Below are 12,012 nucleotides of genomic sequence, written 5' to 3' on the forward strand. Positions count from 1 at the left end.
ATATATTAGGAGAGTTTTAGTTCTAATAGAAGTCTATAATAGGTAAAAATCTTCCTTTCCCGATAATTGTTGATCCGCAGTCGACATAAAGCGAGATTCGCGCTTTGGTTGAGGGCGAGTATCATGACCCTCTATCCACCATGCACAATCGTTCATCGTGTCTCCCGAGGTCTATAACTTATACTTGGACCGAGGTGTGTTGCTTTACCACATCCGATGACGGATACATAGTTTTCTCCCCATGGGCCTCGATATGAAGGGTCTCAGACTTCGATTACAACCTCGTGGATATGTGTTCTCCCTTCGTTTCCCCATCGAAAAATCGGGGTAGACTCTTACCCCCGACTTTACTCGTACACAGAGATTACTAATCCCACAATAAAATAACAAATTAATAAAGATCCAAAGTTCTTCTCTCAAAGTCTTTTTAGAAAATCAAGGTTAAAATTAGAACAAAAGCTTATCCAAATTTATGTAATGTAAATCCAAATATTTTTTTTGTTGTACAGTCAAACCTCTCTATAACAACCTTGTTTGTTTCGACATTCTTTGACTTTTATAGCAATTAATTGTTATACACCTATAACTATATTTGACGTTTATATATGATTTAATTGTTATAGATAAAAATTATCCAATTGTCCATGAAAAGCTTAAACTATAGTAGTATGTTCAAATCTAAAACTTTATATAAGATGGAATTTTTATGCAATAATAACTATGCTGCAATCCCAAATAAGATGGAGATGAGAAACTTTCATCCATTGGAATGAAAATATTTATGCACATCCTTTAATGAAATAAAAATTTAATTATAAAAGCATGTACTAACGTTATATTGTTTTTAATTATAAGTGGTGTACTAAAGTTTTAAAATATTTTGTCAAAATCTCTAGACCTGTTATCGATAGCCTTAAAGATTTTATTTTTATAAAGATTGCTGTTATAGAGGGGTAATTTTATAAATACCATACTATTATAAAGATGGTTGTTGTTGTTATAGTTAAAAAGTTATTATACAGAGGTAAAATATAACATAAAAAATCGATACAGAATTTGTTTTACTTTTATAGTGAAATGTTGTTATATAAAGTGGTTCTTATAGAGAGGTCTAACTGTATATCGTATATTCTATTTTTGGTTCGATGAATTAAACATCTATTAATAAAAGTATATTTGCAAATGAATCTCGTCATTATTTAATTCCTACACTATATCCCCACATTATACCTAGTATAATTGTTCACAAATTAAATGATGCCTAGTGTGTAATGAACAAGCTGGTTGTTTTGTGTATTTGAGTCCCATTTTTCTATTTGATGCTTCTTGTGTGTTTGGTTGTTGTGTTGTAACTTGCGGGGATGGCTGGTTTGGTTCCGGGGAGGTTTTGGAGTGATTTGGAACACTTAATTCCTTCGTTGGATGCTAAAGTTATAAGAGTTGACCAAAGTTTGAATTTTGTGTAACCGACCTCAGATTAGTGATTTGATGATTCCAATAGGTTGGTATGGTGATTCTGGACTTAGGCTTATGTTCGGATTTGGATTTGGAGGTTCCTAGGGTGTTTTGGCGCTATTCGCCTAAAGTTGGCAACTTGAAGGTTTGGAGAGTTCTTACGTTTGACCGGGGGTTGACTTTGATGATATCGGATTCAAATTTTTAGTTTCGGGAGTTGGAATATTTTCTTTTAGTCATTTGGAACTTGTTTGACAAGTTAGGTTGTAATCCAGATTGGTTAGGCTTGAATCAGACGTCTAGTTTAAAGTTTGATGGTTCTTGAACTTAAGAGAAGTTCAATTTGCATTTTGACCTTTGATTCATTGTTGTGGCGTTATCGTATGTGTTTGGAGGCTTTGGATAGGTGCTTATAGTATTTATGTACTTGTTGGTGTGATTGGACGGGGTCTCGGGTGAGTTTCGGATAACTAAAACATTTTTAGAAGTTATAGATTTTACTTGTGTGAGGTTCTTCTTCGCGATCATGGAGGTTGTATCGCGTTCACAGACGGAATTTTGGTGTTGGGAAGACTTGATCTTTGAATTCGTGATGGGTTGTTGATGAGTGGCCTTTGCGTTCGCGACAAGTGGGTCACGTTTGCGAAGAGATGAGGTAGCTGGGGGCTTGGCTTTCACGTTCGTATGAGAGGGCCCGTATTCGCGTAGGCCAGTAGAGTTTGTGCATTGCATTCACGGGCTAGAGGCTGTATTTGCGAAGGAATAATTTGAGGCAGTGCACTTTTGTGCTTCGCGGATGCGAGGCAACGGCCACATTCGCAAAGTTTATCACTGGGCAGACCTATAAGTGATATAATTTCGAGATTTTACCCATTATCTCATATTTTGAACCCTAGACTTCGAGAGGTGAAGATTTTGGAGAGCAAATTCGCTATTACATTGGAGGTAAGCAATTTTCACTTGGATTTTGGCTTTATATCTTGAATTCCCATGGTTTTCTACACCTAAAACTTGGAATTTTAATGGAAGTTTGGGATTTTTGCCTACAACTTAAGAATGTAAAAATCTTGGGAGTCGACTTGGACTCGGTTTTAGAATTTAATTATATATTTGGACTCGTGGGGTTATGGGTAGTCGGGATCTACCCCTTGATTTGGGTGTTGACCGTATGGGCCCGAGTTGACTTTTGAGAATTTGATTAAATATCGACGTTTTATTGTTTGGGGTTATTTCCTATGGCTTTGTTTGATGTTATTGAGTTCTTTTTAGCTAGATTCGAGTCGGTCAGAGGTGGTTTCTAAAGGAAAGGCGATTTGGAGGGTTGATTTGGCCCGTTTGAGATAAGTATCATGCCTAATCTTGTGTGAGGAAATAACCCTTAGGCTTGGACCTTATTTTTCTAATTGTAATGTATGTGATATGACGCATATGCACGGTGACAAGCGTATATGCAGGTGCTATATATGAAAAAATGACCGAATTGGACTCTAGGCTTCTATTATGCCTTGATTTGATTGTGTGCTTTCTATGATACATGCGTAATTCATTGTATGACTACGCGAGCTTATCCTTTCATGATAGAGATCATATTTTAGGATTATTATTTTTCTAATTAGCCAAGATGGCATTTGTGAATTGTTGCTAAATTGATTTAGCCGTAGTCATGTCTTATATCTTGAGAACACATCCGTACCCTTTTGTCTTCATGTCCTCGTGCACTTTATTGATGTATTATGAGAAAATATCTCTTGATGATAAATTTTTTATCTTGAATTGGTTATGTTTATGGCACATGTGGACATGTTGGGGCGGATATTGTTATTGTGGTGAAATGTGGAGTATAAGGGTGGCATTCTTATTGATGAAATATGGAGTATAAAAGTGAATTCTTGTTGATGAAATGTGCAGTATAAGGGTGGCATTCATATATATGATATGTGGAGCATAAGGGTGGCATTAAGATCTATGATATGTTGAGTATAATGGTGATATTCGTATTGTTGATATGTGAAGTATTAGGGTGGCATTCTTGTTGATGAAATGTGGAGTATAAGGGTAGCATTACTGATTGAGCAAGTGCATTCTTTATGCTTTGTTATGCACTTTACATGATTTCACGTTGATTTTAACATGCTACTCTACGCCTCTATTGTTGACTGATAATTCTTTTGTCAAACATAATTTACCTATGATGAGTTGATAACTCTTGTTTTGTTGTGTTGATGGTACTACATCTCGTTATATTGTTGTTGCCAGTTATTTGTTACATGATTAGTGAGTATCACACGACTTGAATCTCATCACTATTTTATCGAGGTTAGTCTTGAGACTTACTGAGTACATGTTATCCCGCACTCATACTACACTACTGCATATTTTTGTGCAGATCCTGGTGCTGGAGGTAGCGGTCCTCGAGAATGAGCTTTAACTATTCGGGAGGATTCAAGGTACTATTGCATGGATGTCGTAGACCCTTGGAGTCCCTTTCTATTATTTTCATATTGTTGTATTACTTTCAAATAGTATTATACTTATTGAAACTTATTATGTATTCTATTTAGAGCTCATGACTTAGTATTACTTGATTTTGGAAAGTTTGGCTTATGTACCTATGTTGGCTTTGTTGAGACTTTATTTCGCAATTTATGTTAAATTTAGACTTATTATATCTTATTTCGATGTTTTGTATCATCGTGTGATTGGCTACCTAGTATTAGAGGTTAGGTGCCATCATGATCTTTGGTGGCATTTTTAACGTGACAAGTTGGTATCAGAGCTCTAGGTTCATAGGTTCTACAAGTCATGAGCAAGTCTAGTAGATCGTTACGGAGACGTCTATACTTATCTTCGAGAGGCTATCGAGATGTTAGGAAACTTCACTTCATTTCATTCTTTTCGTGCGGATTTGCTTATTCCAAAGTTTGAATCTTTACTCTTTCATTCTCTCACCAATAGTGAGGACACGTTCTGCTCGATCAGTTGAGCAGGCACTAGTGCCCCCTGTTAGAGCCGCGAGAGGCCGGTGCCGAGGTGGAGCACGCGCCACAGCTAGAGCCTATGCTAGAGTAGTAGTGGTTGAGCTACCAGTAGCTCTAATTGAGACGTAGGAGCCTGATCAAGTTGAGTAGGTGGGACCCGCTCGGGCACTTGAGGGGCCTATTTCTACCCTTGGACTTGAGGAGACCTTACCTCATTTTATGAGTATGTTCGAGAGCTTGGCCCAGGCACGGTTGATTCCAGTTACACCAGCTACTTCACAGGCCGGGAGAGGCATTTAGACTCCCGCCGCACGTACACCTGAACATTTTACTCATGTTTATCACACACTGGGTATTATGCCTGTGCAACTAGTAGTTGCAGGTCAGACTGAGGTAGGGCCTGTTGTGTCTATTGAGTAGCAAAAGAGGTTGGAGAGGTTTAAGAGACTTTATCCTCCCAAGTTCAGTGGAGGGGCTTCTAATGGTTCACATGGTTTCGTGGATTAGTGTCATTGTATTTTGCGTACCCTAGGTTTGGTAGAGTCGAACATGGTCGACTTTACTACCTTTCAGTTGATGGGGTTGGCATACAGATGGTCGCAGACTTGTGAGGAGAGTAGGCTAGCTGGCGCAACACCACTTTTATGGCCCTAGTTCTTAAATCTTTTCTTGGGGGAATTTATCCCACAAGCACGCAAGGATGAGTTGCACTGTGAGTTTGAGCATTTGTGCCAGGAGGGTATGATTGTGACCCAATATTCTATGAGATTTATAGAATTATACCGTTATACATCTCTTTTGGTTTCTACTGAGAGGGAGAGAGTCAGTACATATATTGATGGACTCACCTACAGGCTTAGATTTGAGATGGCACGGGAGATGGAGACTGAGATTGCATTTCATTAGGTTGTGGAGATTTCTAGGAGGTTAGAGTGTATCTGTGGGAAGGAGAAAGAGGATAGGGAGGCTAAGAAGCCTCGTGGTTCTGGAGGATTTAGTGGCTTCTACTCTACGGCTAAGGTTCGACATGGTAGAGGTCATTTCAATCGATGAGTTCAGTCCGCACTTCCGATTTCATGTAGTGATCTGACTAGCCATGGGTTTCAGAGCACTGGCACCGGACAATCATCCTTCAGTGCACCTCCAGCCTGAGTTTCTTACAATGGTTATTCCAGTCGTCGAGGGCGGACTTAGTTCTAGAAGCCACGTCCGTAGAGAGGTTGTTTTGACTGTGGTGATACAAGGCATATCATGAGAGATTGTCCCAGACTTTGGACGAGTGTACCTCAGTAGGTTACCCAGGATATGATTCCCGATCTAGATGCTACACCATATGCACAACCGGCTAAAGGTGGAGGACAAGAGAGTAGAGGTCATTCTACAGAGGGAGGCCAGGCTTGTTGTTATACTTTCCCTGGTAGGACTGAGACAGTCGCATCAGATGCAGTCATTACAGGTATTGTTTTGGTCTGTTTTATAGATGCCTCAGTTTTATTTGATCCGAATTCTACTTTTTCGTATGTGTCATCCTACTTTGCTTCATATTTGGATATGTCTCGTGATTCTTTTGCTACTACTATTTATGTGTCTACATCCGTTGGGGATTCTATTGTAGTGGATTGTGTCTATTGTGCTTGTATGATGTCTATTCGGGGCTATGAGACTAGGATTGATCTTTATTGTTAAATATGGTGGACTTTGATGTGATTTTGGGTATGGATTGGTTATCTTCATACAATGCTATTCTTGACTGTAACGTTGGCTATGCCGGGGATGCCGAGCTTGTAATGAAGGGGTTCACTTGGTCACATTCCTAGTAGGGTGGTTTCTTTTATGAAAGCTCAACAAATAGTTGAGAAGGGATGATTGGCGTAGTTGGCCTTTGTTAGGGATGTCAGTACTGATACTCCCATGGTTTATTTAGTCCTCGCTATGAGAGAGTTTCCAGATGTGTTCCCTAAAGATCTATCGGGCATGCCACCCGATAGAGATATTGATTTTGGTATTGATTTGGCACCGGTCACTCATCCCATATCTATTCCACCATATCACATGGCTCTAGTAGAGTTGAAGGATTTAAAGGAATATTTGCAGGAATTGTTAGATAAAGGTTTCATTAGTCCGAGTGTTTCACATTGCGGTGCACCAATACTATTTGTGAAGAAGAAAGATGGTTCCATGGGATTTTGCATTGACTACAGGCAATTGAACAAGGTTATCATCAATAATAAGTACCCACTGTTGCGCATAGATGATTTATTTGATTAGCTTCAGGGTGCTAGGGTTTTCTCCAAGATGGACTTGAAATCAGGTACCATCAGTTGAAGATGAGGGCTTTAGACATTCCTAAGGCAACTTTCAGGACTCGTTATGTGCACTATGAGTTTTTGGTAATGTCTTTTGGCTTGACTAATGCCCCAACAACATTCATGCATTCGATGAACAATGTGTTCCAACCTTATTTGGACTCTTTTGTCATTATGTTCATGTCACGCCCCAAATTTTGGAAGGCGAGACCGGTACTGAGTGCCTTACTTGATAGAGCGTACCAACTGAAATTTGTGTTATCTAAACATATATGACTGCTTAGGCCAACAAGGCCAACTGAACACCATTCCGAAATATCTTTGTCACGACCCAAATCGGAGGGCCGCGACTGGCACCCGGTGCCCTACTCGATCGAGCACCAATGTTCATTTCATCTTTTTCAATCATTATACTCAACATAAGCCGATAAGGTCGTACTAATAATCATTCTTTAACAAGCATAACTCTAGACATGATAAACAACCCACTAAGGAGTATACATATATATATGGGCCAACAAGGATACCATTATAGATCAACGACATCATATGCGTACTATACACATGACATTATCTTCAAAGACTCTAACATGGGACATCATACTCGTATAGGGGTCGGGACAGGGCCCCCGACGTACCCAACATACAAAATGACATATACATATGTACACTGACTCGGTAAGACATCGGATAAAAGTGGAGCTCACCAACCCAAGATGATATCCAAGGATAGCCTACTATGAGGGGTTCTCTATCCATCTACATGCACCTGCGTGGCATGAAACCCAGCGTCCCCAGAAAAAGGGATGTTAGTACGAATAACGTACCGAGTATGAAAGGTAGATAACAACATAAGGAAATACATCAATGTAATAGAGGAATAAGAAACTCAAAATTGGCTCTGTATTGCCACTTTGGGCCATGATATGTGATCACGCCCAACTCTAGTCCTAAAAAGGATAAGCGGTCGCTACAAATATAATTCGGTCTAAAAGTCCACAGTCGAATCCCACAGAGAACTAAGGCTTAGCTATAGCTTTTTTATATCACTAAGAAGACAAGTTTGAACAATTTTCTAAATCATAAAGATTGAGATTTATATTTCTAACGAATTAATTAGCAAATACTAGAAAGCGTAAAACTATCAACTAACGAGACAAAGGGCTGGAGACTAAATTAAGGAGGTCTAGAGTTATGATTCCCCTAATTGTCGGAATCCTTCAAGCTATGTTCCCAATAATTTTGTCGATGTATTCTCTACTGATCGTGAGCACTTTAGGTGCCGTAATTGACTCTCAAGCAACTACAATAATTTACTAGACATATTCTCTTGAACTACGCTAGTTGGCTTCATCGAACCGCTCACTATGACCATGTCAAGGCTTTGTTATTTCTAAACCTACCTTTAAACCCACTGTATTGATTTCTCACATACGTTAGGAGTGACGTTGTTCAACAACCACCTAAATATGTATCCTTTCTCAAGCAACACATAATAAATAGGCACAGTCGATCGATGGCCATTCAATCAACTGAAATAAACACGTAGTTGAATAAATAGATAAATTCAAAGGCTAAATTATATTAAAACATAACAAGAATTCATCCTACAAAAGGTTCCATCAAAACCCTAGATAACAAATTAGCTATTTATAATAGTATGTATAACTACAATACTAGAATTCATAACCAATAATGAAAATAGGAAGAAGGAAATGAAAAACTCGTAGAAGAATTCTCCGCCTTGCCCCTAGTGTGTTCTTGCCTCCTTAGGTCGAATCCCCAGTCTCCTTAGCCTCCTTAGGTCTAAGTTATGTCAAAAGTATGTCCAAAAGCATGTCAAAGGTCCTCAAAATACCGTTTTCCATGTATATATACCAAATAGGGTCGGGCCCAAACAATTATACCTTCTCCTATGCGAAAAAGGACACTTTTCCAGGTCACGACGTCTGCGGCCGCGGATTCAACCGCGGATTTTACCTAGTGTTTTGCCTTACATCCGCGGCCAGATCCGCGGCCGTTGATTCAACCAAATGTTTTACCCTGTTCTGTTTGGAATTTGGAAACATGTAAAACATGAAAGTTGTAGCCCTTTAAATTAGCTTTCCAACCATATATTGTGGAGCTCAAGTGGAGTTTTGAGCTAAAGGTTATGTGCATCGTACTAGACAGTGCGCAATATGCCTACTCGATTCTTCGTTCGTTCTTAACTATCAAATTTGATCCCCGAACACGATCCCGACTTAATTCCTTAGGTTTTTACTCAGATTTTAAAGCTCCAAATCACTTGAATTCATTTTATAATATCTACATAGTTCGGAATCACTCCTACAAGGCATAAAACGCACAATTAATACAAAACACTAGCGATTAAAGCTCAAGCTCAATTTTAGTGAAGTAAATTAGAGTATAATAAGCGACTAAAATACGTAATTATAGCATATCATCAATATGCATGAATACAGTATATACGCGCATATAGCGCTATCATCATATAATATATATACTCGCATATAGCGCCATCAAACCTCTGTGGGCATCATCATCATAATATCCACCTGATCAGGGGTGCATCTATAGTGTTGTCGTACCATATATATGCGTATATAACGCCATCAAGCCACTATGGGCATCAATATTATAATATCTGTATATATATGAATGTGAAAGAGCCATAAAGAGACATCATGAACTTATCAGAGTGACATAAGATCGTTGAACCTCCGATTAATGTTATGGACATCCTTACCATCAATATAAACCTCAATAGGATTCAAGAAACATATATATATATATATATATATATATATATATATATATATATATATATTCTAGAATAAAAAAGGGCAGCCCGGTGCACTAAGCTCCCGCTATGCGCGGGGTCTAGGGAAGGGTCAGACCACAAGGGTCTATTGTACACAACCTTACCCTATATTTTTGCAAAAGGCTGTTTCCCCGACTCGAACCCGTGACCTCCTGGTCACATGGTAGTAACTTTACCAATTACACCAAGGCTCCCCTTTATTATAATAAAAGAAACAACATGGACAGTCTTAGTTGCTAGGAGTCGATCCGTTATGAAATAGCGCATCGTTTACGTTCGTTTCACTTTAGATCATGCCAAAAGAAAGAAGGATATGCCTTAACATATCTTTGTTGATAACGACTCAATATACACTGCCCGCAGTACTTCGATCTACATCAAGGTATTAGAACTATGGTTAATACCATGGAAGAACTCAAAGTATATTTCTAAGGTAGTAGCTCTCTTACGGAGAATTGGGCAGCACTTCCTCGATATTTACTCAGTTTCCCGAATTCAAAATAGCACCAAACAACAACATCAAAAATATCAACAACCAATCCTATCCATTCAGCACCTCAACACCGTAAGAACAATTCTAACAATTCAAACAATAGCACAACGAGCGACAAGCTCGGTTCGTGATTAAAAAAACTATAGTTTTAAACCCCTTCTTCATTTCAGAATTTATCAACAACATTAACCGCAATATATTCAATTATCCCCACTAAGTTTCGACCTCAAAACAATTTTAAAATGACCCCATAACAGTCCTACAAATTTAGCAACTTAAAACTGATTTTTCAGATTACTAAAATACGTTTTTGACTTGTCTTTTCTTTCAAATCAAGAAACACAAACAACAGTACATAATTAGGCATCTTCTCATGTTAACCATCTAGGAATTAAACATAAATATAAGTTTACAACTAGCAAATAGTGGCGCAACAACAAATAGCATACTACTCTTTCGAAACTCGCAAGTTTCAGTCTTCATGATCGAGCTACAACTCGTAGAAGCTTAAACAAGGGAAGGAGAATCATACATCACCTTGTTATGTTCACAACTAATCGAAACCTAGGTCCTCTTCACCTGAAAACAACCTCCAACGTAGCTACAAGAAAGAGGAAGAGAAACTAGGAAGCAGTCCGCGAGGGTTTCTTCACCACTAGAATCACTTGTAACCTTTGAAATCGCTTAGGGTTTGATGGGACTTTTGGGTGAGGAGTTACAGGGTTTTTTTCAAATATGTTTTTCTCAGAAAATTATGTTGAAAATATGAGAGAATTAGCCGTATAAAGGGCCCCTTGGCCGCCCTCAATCTGCCCCTTTTTGGGTGTTTTAATTTTGGCCTTTTCTTTAGGCAAGTAGGTGAGACACCTACTTGTTTAATTAGGGTGTGCCATATGTTGCCCTTAATTAATTTAAATACGTGTCTCATCCTCTTTTAATAATCACGACACATGTTAAGTAGCTCAAGCAAGTAGTAGGGGAAGTAAGTTGGTAAAGAAGGCACGCTGGGTAAGCAAGCAGCTCATTTTTATTTGCCCAAAATCTCGTTTCTCATGTTTAAGTGCATTCGTCAACCTCAACTTAATCGTGTATATGTTAAATGAAAATACGGGATGTAATATTCTCCCCCATTAGGAAAATTTGTCCTCGAATGTTAAGTCATACAAAGGGCCTATTGATTTTGCGGCTCTTTATATCACTTTGTCGAAGCTTCCTGTATAATTCCAATATAACACTTACCTGCACATAGTCAAGAAAATATACTATAGGCCGTATAGGGTTAGGTATATCACAATACTAGTCTCATCGATCATAAACCATTTAATTCAACTCATCATCATCTCATATCTCCTACGCCCGAATAGATAGTAATGTCTTAATCCTAATACCTTCGACAGTCTGAAATAAATAAGGGGATCGCTTTCTTTATCATGTTGTTCCCTCACGATACTTATTTCTTGGTTCTCAACCTGTTTGCCCAATATGGTAATCAAGACCCCTTTTTGTTAAGCCTTCCACAACTTTTGGTTTGGTTACTTACCCAGTTCATTGAATTACTTTATGTAATCCTGCACATCGTGGGCTGAGCTTGGCATTCTTATCGAATAGTATAACGTTGTTCATTGGCAAAATTTCAGGGCTACCCTTTCTATTTGAATCATCTCCAAGTTATATCATTGCTTATTTATTTAAAACTTTTGTCCATCCTAAGTTACTTTTAACGTCCTTGTAATCATATTACTTCTTCCACCACCTGGTGCGCTAGATTTGGTCCAAACGGTCTTGTCTTCTTAGTTTTCAACCATCTAGTCGGAGTCCCATAATTATACCCATGTAATGATAATTCTCATTGTATAAAACTTAATAGAGGAGTAACCAACCATCTCCTGCCGATTCTTGCTTCTAAACTCTCGTAAATTTGATCGTATTTTTCGTATCCTGAGTTAGCATATCAGA

This window comes from Nicotiana tomentosiformis, chromosome 9, assembly GCF_000390325.3.
Source record: "Nicotiana tomentosiformis chromosome 9, ASM39032v3, whole genome shotgun sequence".
Taxonomy (NCBI): Eukaryota; Viridiplantae; Streptophyta; class Magnoliopsida; order Solanales; family Solanaceae; genus Nicotiana; species Nicotiana tomentosiformis.